Raw genomic sequence first — 18,844 nt, 5'->3', positions numbered from 1 at the left:
ATGGTGTCCTAAGGGGTCATATGGTGTCCTATGGGGTCATAGGACACCATATGACCCCTTAGGTGGTGTTAGGGATCATATTGTGTCTTAACGGGTCATATGGTGTGTTATGACCCCTTAAGACACAATATGACCCCTTAGGACACCTTATGTTGTCATTATGGGTCATATGGTGTCCTATGGGATCATAAGACACCTAAAGACTGCTTAGGACACCATACGACCCATAATGACACCATATGGTGTCCTAAGGGGTCATATAGTGTCCTAACGGGTCATAGGGCACCATATGACCCCTTAGGACACAATATGGCCCATAACGACACTATATGGCATTCTAAGGGGTCACATGGTGTCCTAAGGGTTCATATGGTGTCCTATGACCCCTTAGGACACAATATGGTGTCGTTATGGGTCGTATGGTGTCCTAAGGGATCATATGGTGTCCTATGGGGTCATAGGACACCATATGACCCCTTAGGTGTCATCAGGGATCATATTGTGTCTTAACGGGTCATATGGTGTGTTATGACCCCTTAAGACACCATATGACCCCTTAGAACACCATATGACCCATAATGACACCATATGGTGTCCTAAGGGCTCATATAGTGTCTTTAGGGGTCATAGGACACTATATGATTCCTTAAGACACAATGTGAACCCTAACACCATGTAAGAGGTTATATGGTGTCGTAAGGGTTCATAGTACACTATATGACCTGTTAGGACACCATATGACCCCTTAGGAAACCATATGACCCATAAAGACACTATATGGTGTTCTAAGGATTCACATGGTGTCCTAAGGGGTCATTTGGTGTCCTATGACCCCTTAGGACACCAAATAACCCTTTAGGACACAATATGGGGTTGTTAAGGGTCATAGGGTCCTAAGGGGTCTTATGGTGTCCTATGACCCCCTAGGACACAATATGGTGTCGTTATGGGTCGTATGGTGTCCTAAGGGGTCATATGGTGTCCTATGGCGTCATAGGACGCCATATGACCCGTAGGTGTCGTTAGGGATCATATTGTGTCTTAATGGGTCATATGGTGTGTTATGACCCCTTAAGACACAATATGACCCCTTAGGACACCTTATGTTGTCATATGGTGTCCTATAGGATCATAAGACACCTAATGACCACTTAGGACACCATAAGACCCATAATGACACCATATGGTGTCCTAAGGGGTCATAGGATACCATATGACCCCTTAGGACACAATGTGGACCCTAACGAAACATAAGGGGTTATATGGTATCATAAGGGCTCATAGGACACTATATGACCCGTTAGGACACCATATGACCCATAACGACACTATATGGTGTTCTAAGGGGTCACATGGTGTCCTAAGGGGTCATATTGTGTCCTATGACCCCTTAGGACACCATATGACCCCTTAGGACACAATATGATGTCGTTATGGGTTGTATAGTGTCGTAAGGGGTCATATGGTGTCCTATGACCCTTTAGGACACCATATGACCTCTTAGGACACAATATGGTGTTGTTATGGGTCCTATGGTGTCCTAAGGTGTCATATGGTGTCCTATGGGGTCATAGGACACCATATGACCCCTTAGGTGTTGTTAGGGATCCTATTGTGTCTTAATGGGTCATATGGTGTGTTATGACCCCTTAAGACATAGTATGACCCCTTAGAACACCTTATGTTGTCATTATGGGTCGTATGGTGTCCTAAGGGGGGCCATATGGTGTCCTATGGGATCACAAGACACCTAATGACCGCTTAGGACACCATACGACCCATAATGACACCATATGGTGTCCTAAGGTGTCATATAGTGTCCTAAGGGGTCATAGGATACCATATGACCCCTTAGGACACAATGTGAACCCTAACAACATGTAAGGGGTTATATGGTGTCCTAAGGGGTCATATGACATTATATGACCCGTTAGGACACCATATGACCCCTTAGGACACCATATGACCCATAAAAACACTATATGGTATTCTAAGGGGTCACATGGTGTCCTAAGGGGTCATATTGTGTCCTATGACCCCATAGGACACCATATGACCCCTTAGGACACAATACGGTGTCGTAAGGGGTTGTATGGTGTCGTAAGGGGTCATATGGTGACCTATGACCCCTTAGGACACCATATGACCCCTTAGGACACAATATGGTGTCGTTATGGGTCGTATGGTGTCCTAAGGGGTCATATGGTGTCCTATGGGTTCATAGGACACCATATGACCCCTTAGGTGTCGTTAGGGATCATATTGTGTCTTAACGGGTCATATGGTGTGTTATGACCCCTTAAGACACCATATAACCCCTTAGGACACCATACAACCCATAATGACACCATATGGTGTCCTAAGGGCTCATATAATGTCCTAAGGGGTCATAGGACACTATATGATCCCTTAGGACATAATGTGAACCCTAACAATATGTAAGGGGTTATATGGTGTCCTAAGGGGTCATAGGACACTACATGACCCGTTAGGACACCATATGACCCATAATGACACTATATGGTGTTCAAAGGGGTCACATGGTGTCCTAATGGGTCATTTGGTGTCCTATGACCCCTTAGGACACCATATGACCCCTTAGGATACAATATGGGGTTATTAAGGGGCATAGTGTCGTCAGGGGTCATATTGTGTTCTATGACCCCTTAGGACACCATATGACCCCGTAGAACATAATATGGTTTTGTTGTGGTTGTATGGTGTCCTAAGGGGTCATATGGTGTCTTATGGGGTCATAGGACACCATATAACCCCTTAGGTGTGGTTAGGGATCATATTGTGTCTTAACGGGTCATATGGTGTGTTATGACCCCTTAAGACACCATATGACCCCTTAGGACACCATACAACCCATAATGATACAATATGGTGTCCTAAGGGGTCATATAGTCTCCTAAGGGGTCATAGGACACTATATGATCCCTTAGGACACAATGTGAACCCTAACGACATGTAAGGGGTTATATGGTGTCCTAAGGGGTCATAGGGCACTATATGACCCGTTAGGACACCATATGACCCATTAGGACACCATATGACCCCTTAGGACACTATATAGTGTTCTAAGGGGTCACATGTTGTCCTAAGGGATCATTTGTTGTCCTATGACCCCTTAGGACACCATATGACCCCTTGGGACACAATATGGGGTTGTTAAGGATCATAGTGTTGTCAGGGGTCATATTGTGTGCTATGACCCCTTAGGATACATATGACCCCTTAGAACATAATATGGTAATGTTATGGGTTGTATGGTGTCCTAAGGGGTCATATGGTGTCCTATGAACCATTAGGACACCATATGACCCCTTAGGTGTTGTTAGGGATCATATTGTGTCTTAACAGGTCATATGGTGTGTTATGACCCCTTAAGATATAGTATGACCCCTTAGGACACCTTATGTTGTCATTTTGGGTCATATGGTGTCCTAAGGGATCATATAGTGTCCTAAGGGATCATAGAACACCATATGACCCCTTAGGACACAATATGAACCCTAATGACACGTAAGGGGTTATATGGTATCCTAAGTGGTCATAGGACACTATATGACCCGTTAGGATACCATATGACCCCTTAGGACACCATATGACCCATAACGACACTATATGGTATTCTAAGGGGTCACATGGTGTCCTAAGGGGTCATCTAGTGTCCTATGGCCCCTTCAGACACCATATGACCCCTTAGGACACATTATGGTGTCATTATGGGTTGTATGGTGTCATAAGGGGTCATATGGTGTCCTATGACCGCTTAGGACACCATATGACCCCTTAGGACACAATATGGTGTCGTTATGGGTCATATGGTGTCCTATGAAATCCTATGGGTTCATAGGACACCATATGACCCATTATGTGTCATTAGGGATCATATTGTGTCTTAATAGGTCATATGGTGTGTTATGACCCCTTAAAACACCATATGACCCCTTAGGACACCTTATGTTGTCATTATGGGTTATATGGTGTCCTAAGGAGTCATATGGTGTCTTAAGGGATCATCACACACCATAAGACCATACTGACCTTATATGGTGTACTAGGGGCTCATATGGTGTCCTAAGGGGTCATAGGACACCATATGAACCATATTGACACCATATGGTGTACTTAGGGATCATATGGTGTCCTAAGGGGTCATAGGGCACCATATAACCCCTTAGGACACAATATGACCCCTAACGACACCTAAGGGGTCATATGGTGTCCTATGACCCATTAAGACAACATATGGTGTCGTTATGGGTTGTATGGTGTCCTAAGGGGTCATATGGTGTCTTATGACCACTTAGGACAATATATGGTGTCGTTATGGGTCCTATGGTAACCTAAGAGGTCATATGGTGTCTTGTATCCCCTTAGGACACCATATGACCCCTTAGGTGTCGTTAGGGGTCATGTTGTGTTCTAAGGGGTCATACGGTGTCCTATGACCCCTTAGGACCTAGAAAGAGGAGGGAGTGAGGAAGAAACTGAGGGAAAGTGACGAGAGAAGGAATTAGATGGGTGTAAGGATGGAGAGGGAGATAGCTCAAGGGATAAGAGAATAATGGAATTATGAGAGCTAGAGAGAGGAGGGACAAAGAAGAGTATATATCTATAAGAATGAAGCGCCCGAGAATAGGTAAGGGGAGAGAGAGAATATGAGATCTAGTTCATAGAGAGAGATGGAACTACGAGGAAAGGGAGAGGTGAGATGGGGGTTTCTATGTACACATTTGGTGCGCACCAAATGTGGAATATGGACCACATTTGGCCTGCGCCAAATGTGGATATGGACCACATTTGGCACATGCCAAATAGGGAGAGCGCCATATTTGGCGCGCACCACATGGCTTTCTTTGGTAAACACCAAACCTATGGGTTGGATTTGCCTTGGGCATCCAACCCAAAGGTTTGGACAACCATTTCAGGCTAGAGACGTGTTTTTATCAGAACATTGAAAATTTTGACATATTTTTTGTCGTGCTCTCTGTCAGGTTTGCACGTGTTTCAATGAAGTTAAAAAAAAATATCATGGTAAACTTGAGCTCCCTCTTAGCTATCAAACAATGTAATTTATTTCAAATTTTGATTTCGTTAAGTCTTTCATCTATAATTTCTTTTGTCAGTGTGTTCGTTTTTTGTCAAAAACCAACATGCACTATTTTGGGTATAGATTTTTACATGTTCATTAGGTTTTGAAAAAACTTAGATTTTTAGAAACTACACTCCGTTCTACACAATTTAAAAAAAAAAGTTTTGATTTTTGATTAGTTTTCAATGATTTTAGGGGGGGAGCACGCTCAAATTTTTGTTTTTCAGGATGTGTCCACTTCGAAAATTAGTAAAAAATTATACACTCATTAAAAAATTAGCTAAAAAATCTAGCATTAAATACAAGGTGTTAGCTAATTTCTCATTGAAGCGATTTTAAAAATACAAAAAAAAAGTTAATATTTTAAAGGGGCCACAACAAACGCTATTCTATGTTTTTTGCATAAAAATAGGACCACTTTTTGTGGCCCCCCTTTTTAAAGCCCTTAATCTCCACCATTTTCAAAACAAATTAGTAGTTTAGAAAGTAGACTCGAAGCACTCTAACTCTTGTTCTTGTTGCATCTTCAAATTTGGAGTGTAATTAGGTTCAATTTGTCCTTGAAGTTCGGACTTTGTTGATTTCAGAAGAAAAAAAAGTGGCATCTTAAGACCCCCTTTTGGTACCACAAATTGGTGCACATACCCCAAAGCTTGATTTTGTTTCATTACATCAATTGCATGAATTGTAAGCATTCCAATAGACGACAGATGATTTGCACATAGACAAAAGATATCACTAATTTTACATACGATAGATTAGTGATAATAACTCAAGAAGCACATCTATCATATACGAGCTAAATGCATTCTTTATTATCTTCATAAAATTATACAATCTCAAGAACTCTTCTATACAAAGTGAAAACAAAAAATTCTTCTAACTAGTTCTCTAAGAATTTCTCCATAGTCTCCCCTCTTTACCATGCAAAAGTGTTGTATTTATAGGCTTTGTAGGATAACTACCTTAGTAACTGACTTTGCATAGGTTAATAACTAACTCATTTTTGTGCAAAAAGAGCTTGGTTAGAAACCAATCCACTTTTGTGTGAGTAGGATCCACTTTCGAACCTTTAGTTACAATGAGTAACATAAGTCACTTTTATAAAAAGACAAGTTCAAACTTGTAATATCAATGAAGAACCAAGTCATGAGTTATGTTGAGGCACTTCTCCATCTTCATCCACTTCATCTGAAGTTGTCATCATCTCACCATCTAACCATTTGAGATCACAACATGCCCATACATTAGTGTATTGCTCATTGAAATAAAGTAGTCATTTGCCCTCCAAAGACACACATTCCAACTACATTAGCTAGATATACTTCATGGTTAACACCTACACTTCCTTGGAGTCACAGAGCCTAGCATTTTCAGACATAACATCTCTTCAATTCATTTTGTCAGAGAATTGCTTATGATTTCACTTTTATGTGTGTGTCAACTAGCACATTCCCAAGTATAATATATGATATTGATTTGACTTTGCGACGCTACGGTCAACATTGATGCGGTTCATAAACCTTCAGATTGTGCATATTTTGTAATCATTGCATCTCATCCCTCGAGATGACATCTCTTGGAGGCATTCAGTCAAACACTTAACATACTCTTGTATTTGCTTCTACATTTTGCATTCAATTCTATCAACTGTATTTGTCATTCGCAGGCTCTTCATTTGCTTGTAAGTTCATTAAGTCGCTTTTCAACGAATCCATCATGCAAGCCTTGCAATCATACATGCCAAGAGACTATCTATCGAGTAGTTCATGTGCCCTCTCTAAGCTTCTACATTTGCATGTGTGACTGTGTGGGTAGTTTTGAGATCACATCTCATTGAGGCATTTTGTCAAACAAATCATGTGCGTTGTCCATGCTCACAGTCCCTCGAGACTTTCTCTCAATTAGTGAACATGTCGTGTTTATGCTTCCACATTTCCTTCAAAGCTTTCTGTCAAATGGTTAACGTGTTGTCTATGCACATATATTTGCTTGGAATTTTCTAAAGACATTTCAACAAATCCACGTAATGCATATCTGCAATCATGCTTTCAATAAGATGACATCTTTTTGAGCCATTATCTCAAACAAATCAGAGGCATTACCGAAGACTCCACATTTTACATGCATTTCTACCATCATTTCAACCATTTTTCATAAACGTTACAGTTACAGCATTCCATGAGTCAACATCTCTTTGAGGCATCTTGACGAACATTATAGAGTTCCATTTCACACCTGCAGATTGCATTTGCTTTAAACTTTTTAAAGCCTTTACAACAATTCAATTTTCTTGGCATAATCAAGGGACCAAGAAAATGGGTTAATTTGGTGTTTCTTGGTCTCTTAGACCACTAGGTCCCATGGACGTCATTACAATTCCTTCATTCATTCATTCAATAAGGCATGAATTGTATTGATACTTAGATGTTTAGCTAATATTCATACTATTTTTTTTTGTTTCCACATTTTGCATTAATTTCAAACACGATAGTTACATCATAAGATTTTAAATTATTAGTACTTGTTGTTAGGTTAGTACTATTGCAACCAATTCAAAAATGTGTAGTTTTAACTAGCGATGAAAAAAAATTGTTTGGACCAATTATGATGTCATATGTTGTCAATTTTGTTAAAAAATGATTTTTTCTATAGTCTACATGCATAATTCTTAAATTGTGAAAAATATTTTGCCTATTTGATTGGCGAAAACAATTATTATTATATATTATTACGTTGTTTTAATCTAGTGTCTTGGTTCAAAATGTGGAAGGTGTATTGCAAACAATTGTGTGGTCGAAGTTTGATGATTGTCATCTTCAAGTTTCTAATATTGGTGTATAGATGGTGTACAAACACTTGGAAACTATTTGAGAGTGTCTTTATTGGTATGTTGTGTTTTTGAAGCTTTGATGTTAGTTAGTTTGGTCCAGACGTGGAATGTTGCTACTTGTGATTGTTCCACGAACAATCTAGCTTCTCGGTGTTTTGGTTCAGTTGGTGTTGAAAATGTATCAAATGATGTTGTGAATGGTATCTATTGTTTTACTAATTCATCATGTTGAATTTGTGGTTGTCTACATATTGTGTTTTTGGTCTGGATTGAAATTTGAGTCTGGAATATCGGTATAAGCAAAAAAGGTTCTATTTTTAGGCCAATCTAAGGAGTCTGATCAATGTCATTATGTGTGGTACTATTTTGGTGGTGTCCATAAGGTGTGTCGACATGGTTTTGTCCTCCACGCGTTTGTTTTTCTTTTCAAATTTGCATTGGATATTGTTATTGAGGTTGATCGTTGCTTATACCTGTTTCATCTACTCTTGACCAACTTATTGATGTTCTAAGTGTTGTCGATGGTATGTAAATGACATAATCATTGTAAATAAAATGATATAGAGGTTTTGGATATAGTGTGGAGATACACAATGATTCGAATGTGTGACAATGTAGAGATAAAGGATGTTTTAGATGTAGTTTAACCTATAATCTACATTCTAGTAGATACAATTTTATGAGAGTTCAATCTTTTGATATTGTATTATTTAAGACTATGTATCTTGCCCCAAAGAAGTGATCTTCAGTTGTGAAAGTCCTAGTATTTTTCCCTAAGGTTGTGCACCTTAGCTAGCAAGTCTAGAGCAATGAGCTCACTTGCTTGTGGCCTAATCATTGTAAATATTTATATCTATATTGTGGGTTTGATTCTCACCATGGTTTTCCCCTTCTTGGGTTTTCCATGTAAAAAATATGGTGTACATGTGTGATTGCTTCTAGTGTTTCTATTATTTACTTTCATTTGTATGATGGATGGAATGAATATTGTGTTAAAGGTTTAATCTAGCCAACTTTTAAGTGTATGTTGATTCACGCCCCTCTCAACATCCAGTAGTGTTCAACATGAAATATGGTTGTGTTTGTTACTATTTAGGTCTTAGCAATATTGATGACAATATGGTAGCCTATGATTGAAAGACCTATTATCCTACTAGTACATGAGAATTAATCATGTTCTATATTTAGAAGAATTAATGAAATTGAATTAGTTTTATTTAAGAATGAATAATGTTTGGATGTGTTAATGTATTACATTCTGTTATAACTTTGTTAATGTTCAATCATTATAGTGATATCTTAATTATCATGCATCATCTCATGTTGAAGTTTGCAAAAGTTATTTTGTTTCCAAATTTCCATTCTAACTCCATGAAAAGCAAATCTAATTGTGAATTAGATTAGCATTTCTTTTTTGCAAGTTTGAAATAGATTAGTATTCTTTTTTTGCAAGTCTAAAATAGATTAGAATTTCTTTTCTATTAGTGTGAAATAAATTAGCATTTATTTTTCACATATGTGTGGAGTAGTGTGGACATTTTAAATTTTGCAGTGTATGGTAGAAGATACATTTATTTATTTGCAAGTGTAATAGAGTAGGATTTAATTCCTTCACGACCAAAAATATAAAGAAAATATCAAATTAGAATTTGAAATCATTAAAACCTTTGAAACACACCCCCAAACATGACTCACAATGCCTTGTCACAAATCTCTCTAAACACCTTCAAATTGATAAATTAAATGAGTAAGAACTATAACAACTAATTTGACCCATATTACAAAGGACAACCGCCTTTTTGGCCCCACCTCCTAAATGGATTGGGTAGTTTAGCCATGACCCCTATGAATCTCAAGGCTTCCAAGCTTACCATTCCTAGGAGAGGGACCTCAAAGCTAATTCCATAATTCTCAAGGTACCCACCATCATTCTTATCATTACAATCTATCACTTAAAAGATTCCCTCTACGTTAGAGGGTTTGTCTACAGAACCCACAAACTTAGCATCCTTTTTCTTAGTTGTCTGATCTGAAGACTAACCATCATTAGTAAACCTATTTGATATAAAAAAATTGTCCCCACCAACCACGTCTACTCCATTTGACAACCCACTACCATTATGATTCCCATTGTTTGAAACCCTAGTTATAAACATCATTTCAAATTTTAATTCTTCTACACTCTATGGTTTGACCCTTATGAGAGAGAATTTTTTTGATAATGGAGTTGTGAGATTGATTCACACATATACCTTATTATTGTAGAGTACCTTGGCTAAAGAACAAACACTATTCTTGACATCACAATCATACATACACACACATAGTGTGGAGGAGAAATAATTATTGAGGAAACCTAGTCTAGTAAATGTTTAAGCAAAAATAGGTGAATTTCAATTGCATTTGGGTGAAATTAAAAAAAATTGAGCACCTAAAAAAAGGAATTATAGGTCAAATTGCAGTAGAAGAAGTAAGACAAGGGAAGAGAGAGAAGAAACGGAATGGGTGGTGACCCAGTTAGGAGAGTGCCTTTAGACCACACTCCAGTACTCACATATGCAGATAATTTGCCATTCTTTGAGAGCAGGGTGGGTGCACTATTGTCTATGATTGACTTAATGTAGCAACAAATTAAAAGAGCAATTTGCAGCCACCTTCAGGAATATTGAAGCAATTGTTAGACTAAGGGTGGATGTATTTGAGATTACTTTTTTTAATTTATTGGTCTCCCAAGAATGGGAGAAGAGTTGCCAACATTGCCAAATGCAACGTTGGCAAGGGTAGAATTTTCCTATCATAATGAACCCTTTGATTCGACCTCTCAAGGCAATCAACATGTATCTCTTCCTCCACTCTAGCAGACAGTGGCATCACAAGTCATTAAGTATTTCACCTATGATGGTAGGCATTTCATTCTTTACACTATTCATTTCAAACTGTTGAGTCATCTTCATCATAGAAGACTGGTTAATGTGCCAAATTTTCTCCATCATATGTTAACCACAATGGTTGTTGAATATCTGAAGAAGAGGAAATCCTCTTCCTTGTCTCACCACTGTCTAGTTCTCTTATTGGTTAAAAAAAGTTTGTCTCTGCAATTTTCAAGTGTTAATTAGGAAGAATTTAAGAGTTGGGATAACATCTATAATAGGCTTTTGAGAAATTTTCTACAATAGAGAGAGGATAGAGTAGTAGGTTTGGAAAAATTGAGGGAGAAGATGCAATAGTAGAAGAAGTTGAAAACCTTGTAGGGGAAGACTCAGGGGTTAATGAGGATAATGCAGACACTTCTTCACTTCCTAGAAACCCTGGAAAATCTAAGGGAAAGAAATTGGCACATGATAGTGCTAGTGATAATGAGCCAGTGGCCTCACCCGCAACATCACTAGAAACATCTATAGCCTCTGGGAAATTTCTTTCATCATCATCAAAACACAGTCATAAGTCTTCTACAAAGAAAGGCAAAGAATATGTTGCTTTATCAACCTAAGAACATAAAAATTTGAAGGGTTGAATCTACAAGTGAAATACCTATGACAAAGAGAGGGAGGGTAATAGAATAATCTAGGAAAACGCCCACATAAGAGTTAGAAAAGAAGTCTAAATAAGAATCCGAAAGCCCAAAAACTACAAAATAGTCTAAGAAAAAGACACCAAAGGAAAAAGGATTTCAGGAGAATCAAATCTCAAAGAGAGGTTCTAGTCGACTCTCCAAAAAGAAAACTTCATCTAAACAAGAAACCCCTACATAAGATATCATGCATTGAGAAAATCGTTAACTTTTAATATGTTGAATTGAGGAAATCCTTAACTAACATTAATTCATATTTCTTGAAATATACAAAGGGGTAATTCTTAATCTAAGCATAAATTTACTTGAGAGGTAAATTCTCTTAGCTTTTAATACTTACACTAATATGAAGTATACAAAAATCTTTTTGTTGTCTAATAAAAAACTTAAATATTTGAAATGTATAAGTGGATCTATTTACTACCAGAATTAATTTGAAGTTGACTAGTGATACTTGATGAAAAAGATCCAATACTATGGAATAAGTGTAAGGAAATAATCCTTGAGAATTAACTAAGATTCTAATCTTATGAAAGAAACACTTGCTTGAGAGTGAAAACATTAAAGAAACTTCTAGGGGATTATTATTTCTTAAAGGAGTAAGACTATTAAATCAATCATTTGAAAACAAACAGGGGGGGACTACACATAATTACATTGTAGATAAATCGTCTTCTATAAATTGAACTAAGTGAAGGAACCCAAATGTTTGAGATGATTGAGTGTCACAAAGTAATTCCTATTGGAGATGAACCACTACTAAGTTTTTTTGTTTTTTTTTTCTCGCTGACTTGAGCAAAAGTGTTACCCATTTTAAATAAGGAATAAGTTTTCCAATGCACTTATCATTTATATCATTGAAGGAGGAGGCCTAAATTTGCAATAAAATTCTCATTATAAGTTCCATTCGATTGGAATATTAGCTTAATGTTCTACTCATTGAAAGGAATAATTACAATCTTAATACTCTAAAAAATATTCCCTTTTATATTTATTAGGCAGTGAGGGTAAGTAACTTAACCTATAATAAAGATAATGTTGATTAAGAAAATAATTAGTACTAGCTTAAGAATTAACCTAAATTTCCCTATTAAAATAATAACCCCCAAGGTACCAATTAGATTTTAACAACTTGAAGGATATATAATATAAATTAATTATTTGGATTGCTTAAAATATAAAGTTATTTCAACTATTTGATTTGACTTAATTACAACTTCAAAAAATAAAAATAGAAAAAGGTAATTAATATCCTAATAAAATTTAATTATATCTATTTAACAAGGAACAAAAAAATAAATCAATTAATTAATTAATTAATTTTAATTACTAATTTTAACATTTAATACATTAATATTAAGCAAATTTTAAATAAACTTTAAACAAAATTTAATTTTATTGATCATATAAAAATACACAGAGATGAATATGAATATGTTTATGAAAATACATAGAGATGGATATATTTCCAAAATATACAGAGATGAATATATTTCCAGAATACACAGAGATGGGTTTATTTCCAAAATACACAAAGATGATTTTATTTCCAAAATACACAAACATGAATTTATTTTCCAAAATATATTTCCAAAACACATAGAGATGAATTTATTTCCAAAATACACAAAGATGAATTCATTTTCCAAAATTTTCAAAATACACAGAGATGAATTTATTTTCCAAAATACACAAAAATGAATTTATTTCCCAAAATATATTTCCACTCTTAAAAATCTGATTTTTTGAAAAAAAAAATGAGGAGGATTTCTAAAATAAAAATAAAAAAATCAAATAACAATATTTATATTTTGAAAGGAATCTACTAACAATTTTATTTTCTACATGCAATAAAAAAAAAAAACTGAGTAGAATTAAAGAAAAAGATTTATTTGGATGGAAAAACAAATTTATTACATGAATTTGATTTAATCTACCAAGGAAATCTGAAAGAGATAAAATAGATTTCTTTTGAAAAATATACAATTTCATATATGCAAAAAATTGAAAAAGATGAGGAGGAGATTTCTTTTGAAAGAAAAAGAAAGCAAGAGAATTAGCAAGAGGGGAATCTGGATTCGAAAGAAGGATCTTGATGTTGAATCCTCACATATCCTAGCTAACCTTCTTCAATCCCTGTCTTGCAGTCTGGTGGAGATCTTCCACAAACTTCCTAAAATCCTGCAATATCCCTTTGAATTTCTCCTACCACTAATATGATATTGAAACTAAAAATAATTCCAAGTTACTCTATCACAAGAAAAAAACATATTGAAATTACCCTTTTCAAAAGTTTAGCATACATTATATAGAAAAGGTGCACCATTTCCACTATTGAAAGAATTAATTAAAATTAGAGATACTTTTCCAAAATTGATTGATGGAATAGTGGGGGTTACATGCATATTAAATTTGAATTTGAAATTCTTTCATGCAAGATATATTCCTTACAACTTGTCATAGTGGTGGTTACATTTGACTATGCATTTAAAATCTAAATTCGAAATTTGCTTCTAGAATCTTCTCATTTTCCCCTACGACATGTGCTTGATTAATATGTTGAATAAATAAATAATTTTTAAATTTATGTCCTTATGAGTGACTCACTTCTTATTAATTATTCTTTTAAAAAAATTCCACCCTTATTCAATTTCCATCAAGAAATATAAATTTCTAAATAGATTTACGATCTTGAGAGTGTATCACCACTATTTAATTATTATTTTATTTAAAATAGCTTCAACCCCATTCTATTTATCATTTCTTAACATTACTCATGAAATTCAAAACAATAATAATAAGCATAGTTGTAATAGTAGTAGTGATAATAATAATAATAATAATAATAATAATAATAGCAAGTCATATCAAAGTCCAAAAAGAAGGTTATGACACCCCGACTCATCTTAGCGCCAGTTCGAAGAAGTAGCAGTGGACTGATTTGCCTTCTGAGATGGGCCCCATCAAAATCAGGACACTATACAGTAAAGTTGGGATATAAAGCAACCATATCCCAACAAGGTCAACTTACTTCACAAAGAGCTCTATCATTTTGTTGGTCTCCAGGTATTCTTCATAAAGAAAGGTGGTTTAGTTGGCTAGCATTGAAGCGTAGAGTCCTCACAAGTGATTGTCTTGTCAAGTTGTGGATTTCACAAAATCCATTTACGTGTGCTCTTTGCAATTCTGCAAATGAGGATGTTGACCATCTCTTTCTGCACTGCCCATTTACTTCTTCATGTTGGGATTATGTAAGATTTCAGCTTCAATGGCAGGCTCCAATGTCTAAAAATATTCGAGACATGTTCACATCTTGACCAATGCTATATAAAAATTCCTTGTTTGCAAGTATTTGGAAAATTGTTCCCTCAACGCTAATTTGGAGTATATGGTGGGAGAGAAATAAAAGGGTTTTCAGAAAGAAAATCTCATCTTTAGCTAATGTAATTGTTGGGATGGAGAAGTCAATATGTGAAATAACCAATTCCTATGTATCCAAAACTAAACATGTAGGATCCTCTTTCACAGACTGGGTTGCAACTCAATTAAAAGCATGGCCTTAGCTCTCATTGCCATTTAAAGGAAGTCAGCACAATGGAAGTATAGCTAAATTTGATAGAAATAAGGTTAAATGGTTGCTGCCAAAATCATATCAGACTAAACTGAACTTTGATGGATCATCCAAAGGTAATCCAGGTCCATCTGGTGCAGGTGTTTTATTGAGGGATTACATGGGCATATTAATTCAGGCTAGGTCCATCAAATTACCAGATGACACAAATAATCAAGAAGAAATCCAAGCATTATTGCATGGATTGCAAATGGCTAGGGAATTAAATATTTAAAATCTATTGATTGAAGGAGATTCACTGTTAGTAATCAATGCATGTACAGGGAAGCCAACAAAGCGACAGATGATTTGGCTAATTTGGCACATGTACAACCAGATTTGCAAAATAGCTTTGTAGCAGAGGATATCACTATGCCCCTAAGTCTTCATCAAATCTTGATGGATGAACTGATGCAGTAATCATTATTATATTTTTGCCAATGGTTTCTAACGTCTTTTCTTTGGAGAAATGGTTGACAACATTTGGTCGATAAATTAAGATGATTAAGTGCAATACTCGCTTTGTCACTCTGCTCATTCTACAGTTTGTAATTGGCTGGAGGTACCTATTTTTGTGATGTGCTGGCTTGCATTCCATCTGCAACATGTACACACGGATTCTCTTCTACCCGACATTTTTTACTAGTGGACCTGTTGAATGTACCGTTCCTGTTTGGCTCGAGGTCTACGTGTTGACTAGGACCAATTGGTTTCGCAGTTTTCTGGCTATCAAACCATGTTCAATATGCAAAAGTGGCTTCTCTTCGACACCACCTTTTCTAATCCTTCATTCTGAGGTGTCATAGAATCATTAAACTACATGCTTAGTGAGAGTAAAAAGATACTTGTTAAAATAATGATTGCAAACTGCGCGCCTTGGGTTCATTTCAAATGGTATGCACAAAAAACTCACACATATCAAATCCTATATAGATCGTCTCATGTATAAAATAGAAAGGAATTCAATAGTACATCTACCAAGCTACGTTTGTTACAATTTCTTGTAAAAGCAATTACTACACTGCAAATTCCAAAATCTCAATGATGCTCCAAAGATACTTCATATCTTCGAATTATTGCTTCTTCTGGAAAGGTACAATTTTTCCTAGTTTAAATTTGGCCCTTGGCTCATTTTCCCTTCATGCAAGAGACAATTTTGGAGGCACAGTTCAAATGTTTCATTATCTTCCGATGGAGTGTATTTCGAAGGAGGTTTAAATTAGCAGCTTTCTTGCTCTCTTCTACAATTGCTTCATCATTTTACTTGGTAAAGAATATCTTCTCCTAATTTTTTTGTTCTGCAATACATTCCGGGACACCAATATTTCAAACCAGGGTTTTCTTCTTTTGTTATCAGTGTGATGATGGGAATTTCCATTTGTTGAACTGTTTGATGATGGGGAATTGAGGATTGTCTTCAAAGTATCTTGTCCTGATAGGCTAGATGCAATTAAGAAAGTTATTGGGGAAGGGATTCTATCTCCTCGGGCTCCTAGACTTTTATTTCCATCACATATGTTGTCTATCTTTCTTTCAAACTGTATGGATGCTCTACAATCATAAAATCATAGTCCCAGGCTTCCTCAAGCAAGGTGAATTGTTGAAATGTGTGCAAAAATATAATCTGGGAGTAGGAAATGGATATATTCTGGGTGTGTTCCCCAGATGGGATTTGAAACATACCAAATCTGGAGATATTTTTTATGCATTTATCTTAGGCCTACGTAATGATTATCCTTGGAAACTCTATAGTATTTTGCAGACTCATCGACAGGAGATGGATGCTCCAAGAGTTAAAGTGCTCAAGGACAAGTTTTTTTGCAATATCTTTTCTTTTATCTCATCTAATTTCCCATCGTCCCCAAACTGTTTCTCAAGGTGTAGAGGCTCAAAATTCAGGCAAAAAGTGAAAGACGACATGACACTATGGTGAAGCCTCTTCCTCTAAAAGGCAAGTTCGTGGTTAGGGTTGCCAAATTTGGGAATCAAATCTTCAGTTTTTTTGGTCAGTGTGGGGGATTATGATAATATTTCTTCCCATTTTTGTATTCACATGTTTAATTTACATATATACTATGTGGATGAACAATATGTATATGTCATTCCTATAAATATGGTCATCATACTTTCGAATGGGTAAAAGTTTGTTTTGCAATAGGATGATTTCTATATGCACTCCTTCATGTTAAGATGTTAGTCTAGTTTAAATTGTAATTTCTTGCAATTTTAGAGAATACAGCCAGTACTATAATTATGACATTTTGTAATACCTCTACTTTAATATATAAATTGTGGCCTATGTCTTTTACTATATATATATATAATTTTTATTTTCCTTAAAAATAATAAAAAATCACCAAAATAATTAATATTTTTTTTCAAAATAATGAAAGATTTGCCAGTATTTTACACTTTTACCCGAGGGGGTTTCTTAAAGTTATCCTTGGCAATATTCATTATAACCAACTTTCAAAACTATAAGAAAATAAATTTCAACACCATATTATTTATCATATGTATTATATTTTTACACTCAATCATAAATGAGACACACACACACACACATTAAATTTTATTACACAAATAAAAATGCATGCAAATTAAAGTTTGTAAAATATAAAACATAACAAAAATAAAAATCAAGAATATTATAGACCACTTCAAAATAATCAATACATATATTTTTTAAATAACTTTAGTTATATATAAAAATTAATTTCTAAGCAAATTTAGAAAAAAATAAATTAAATTAAATTAAATTAACTTTCTTAACTAAGTTTGGAAAAAAAACAATTATAATTAAAATAACTTTCTAAACTAAAATAATGATTTCTAAAGTTGTCTTATAAGATGTTGAAGGTTATCTCGTCTTCTCATCTCATATATATGATATTCATGGAGTATTTGTAGGGAACACCAAATGAAGTGATTAATATCTTTAATGAGTTAAAAATGATTATTTAATAAATTAATGAATTGATTTGATCTAATCAATAAATCTTTAATTAATCTACCAATTGATTGCAATTGCAAAGACGATAAGTACACATTCCAAGTGGAATGTGTGTTTGTACACAAACTTTAAATGTGTCATATGCAAAGAGGTGATAAGTGATCAATTATTATTAATTGGGTTAGAACTACATAGTTTGTTGAATGGATATGTATCAAATATTGACATTAAACTAAGGTTTGGATAGATTGACTGGAGGAATACCCCCATCATACCTTATCATTAAACCAAAGATCCGACGAAAGTGATTTAGTAGACTGATAAGTTGAGACTTCGTCATGTTTTTATCATCAAAACTCTTAGTTTTTTGACATCTTTTGGTTTGCATAGTAGTAGTGAAGTATTGTAAATTGACTATATGTGTTAAACCTGAACTTATGAAATCATGCTTGAACTTTGCCGGTCTATTCCTGCAGCCATGCCATTTATTCCTGTAGCCAAATGATTTGTTCTAGTTGCTATGCGGATTATTTAGGGTAATATCATATGTGAATTAATGAATGTATTAATTAAATAAAATATGTATGCATGTCCTTGTATGTTGTTTTTGTTGTAGTGTAGATAATAAATGATGCCGCAATGGATATTTTCCTTTCTCGCCTGAAGAAGGAAGAATCACGAAAGAAATAACTAGAGATCAAGCTGAAGAGGAGCCGAGCGAGCGCAAGGTACGACATGAGCGGAGCAGCCAAGTAGCACTATAGAAGTTTAAC

This window comes from Cryptomeria japonica, chromosome 1 (assembly GCF_030272615.1).
Source record: "Cryptomeria japonica chromosome 1, Sugi_1.0, whole genome shotgun sequence".
In the NCBI taxonomy this organism is placed as follows: Eukaryota; Viridiplantae; Streptophyta; class Pinopsida; order Cupressales; family Cupressaceae; genus Cryptomeria; species Cryptomeria japonica.
This window is presented reverse-complemented; position numbering follows the sequence as displayed.